This window comes from Carlito syrichta, unplaced genomic scaffold (genome assembly GCF_000164805.1).
Source record: "Carlito syrichta isolate Samal-C Ts95f unplaced genomic scaffold, Tarsius_syrichta-2.0.1 Scaffold296499, whole genome shotgun sequence".
NCBI classification, from domain to species: Eukaryota; Metazoa; Chordata; class Mammalia; order Primates; family Tarsiidae; genus Carlito; species Carlito syrichta.
In genome coordinates, this window is record NW_007240595.1 from 322,492 (window position 1) to 324,840 (window position 2,349).

The 2,349-nt window shown below is 42.4% G+C and overlaps 1 pseudogene; it reads left to right on the forward strand.

The window, feature by feature from the left end:
* The first annotated feature begins 1,507 nt into the window (after positions 1-1,507).
* Positions 1,508-2,088, forward strand: LOC103256795 (annotated as a pseudogene).
* The last annotated feature ends 261 nt before the right edge of the window (positions 2,089-2,349 follow it).

A 2,349-nucleotide genomic window follows, 5' to 3' on the forward strand; every position in this document is an offset into this window, starting at 1 on the left:
TCAGCCTTCCAAGTAGCTGGAACTACAGGCGCACGTTACCATGCCTGGCTAAGTTTTTTTATTTATTGTAGAGATGAGGTCTCGCCAAGTTGCCCAGGCGGGTTTCAAACCCACGGGCTCAGGCAATTCACTCACCTCAGCCTCCCAAAGTGCAGGATTACAGGCTGAGCCACTGAGCCCTGCTAGAGGCCAGGAGTTTGAGACCAGCCTGGGTAACAGAATGGGAACTTGCCTCATCTTTACAAAAAATAAAAAAATTAGCTGGGTGTGGTGACAAGCACCTGTAGTCCCAGCTACTTGGGAGGCTGAGGCAGAAGGATTGTCTGAGCCCAGGAGGTTGAGGCTGTGGTGAACTGTGATTGTGCCATAGCACTCCTGCCACAGCACTCCAGCCTGGGCAACAAAGTGAGATCCTGACTGAAAAACAAAAACAACAAAAAAACCCCATCAAAATGTTGAGTTTTAAAATACATATTTCTTATAGGACACAGGAATTATAGAAGGATGTTGAAATAAGTCACTCATTCCTCTATATAGAATTAAGCTCTGTAAGCATTTTTTTTTTGAGTTGAAGTCTCATTCTGTCACGCAGACTGGAGTGCAGTGGCACACTCATGGCCACTGCAGCCTTGGCCTGCTGGGCGGTGATCCTTCTGCCTCAGCCTTCCAAATAGCTGGAACTACAGGCACGTGTCACCATGCCTGGCTAATTTTTTGATTTATAGTAGAGATGCGGTCTCGCCAAGTTGCACGGGCTGGTCTTGCACCCGTGGGCTCAAGCAGTCTTCTCACCTCAGTCTGCCAAAGTATTGGGATCATAGGTATAAACCACCACGCCCGGCCTTGCTCTGTAAGCATTTTGGTGCCTTTATATAGTTCATTTCAGTTCAAAAAAATTTTATTACATCACTTAAACACAGTAAAGTGCACCAATTCTGAGTCTATGGCTCAATATATTTTAATATATGTATCCATGTGTGTAACTATCACCCTGATCAGTTCTTCCCAGTTTTTACTATGTGTGGGTGTATGTGTATATACTTAGCAGAGTGATAATGTGAAATGTAAAACTTTGTTTTGACTCTTTTCACTTGATGTTCTATCATGAGTATTTCTCTGTAATATATCATGATGTGTTCTCCTGAAACTCCATTGATTCTAGTTAAGAGTTATTTTATTTTTTTTGAGTCAGAGTCTCACTCTGTCACCTGGGCCGTAGTGCATTGGCAACTCATGGACCCCTAGGCTCAGGCAGTCCTCTCGTCTCTGTCTCCCAAAGTTCTGGGATTATAGGCATGAGCCACGGCACCTCTCTAGAAACTGGAATCCTAAACATTACTGGTGGGAATCTAAATTGGCATAATCTTTAAGTAAAATAATTTGGAACTATGTATTAAAACTTAAATTGTGGTGACCTATCCCTGGGCTGGCCTTTCTGCTGGTATTGGGGAAAACGGCTTTTGGAGTCATCCCTGGAGTGGCGCGCCCAGTTTGCTGGGAGAAGGCCATGTTCAGCTTGAGCACCAAGATTGTGAAGCCCAATGGCGAGAAGCCAGATAAGTTCGAGTCTGGCATCTCTCAGGCTCTCCTGGAGCTGGAGATGAACTCGGACGTCAAGGCTCAGTTCAGAGAGCTCAACATCACAGCAGTCAAGGAAATTGAAGTTGGTGGTGGTGAGAAAGCTGTCAAAATCTTTGTTCCCGTTTCTCGACTGAAGTCTTTCCAAAAAATCCAAGTCCGGCTAGTATGTGACTTAGAGAAAAAATTCAGCAGGAAGCTTGTTGTCGTTATTGCTCAGAGGAGAATTCTGCCTAAGCCAATTTGAAAAACCCACACAAAAAATAAGCAGAAGTATCCCAGGAGCCGTAGTCTGACAGCTGTGCAGGATGCCATCTTTGAGGACTTGGTCTTCCCACGTGAAATTGTAGGCAAGAGAATCTACATGAAGTTAGACGGCAGTCAACTCATCAAGGTGCACTTGGACAAAGCACAGCAGAACAATGTGAAAAGGTTGAAACTTTTTCTGGTCTCTGCAAGAAGCTCACAGGCAAGGATGTTAACTTTGAATTCCCAGAGTTTCAGTTGTAAGCAAAAATGACTAAATAAAGTATATTCACAGTAAAAAAAAAAAAAAACACCAAAAAAACTTAAATTGTGCATTCCTTGGATTCAGCAAAGTTCTGTTTTAGCAATTAATACTACAGAATGACTCCCACAAGTGTATGAAAACAATGTACAAAGATATTTTTAAAAAGAAAAATTTTAAATACTCTACCTGTTCACCAAAAAGATCTTTGTATTGATGTGGGATAGTCTTTTTAAATATTATCTGTAAATATACAGCATGTT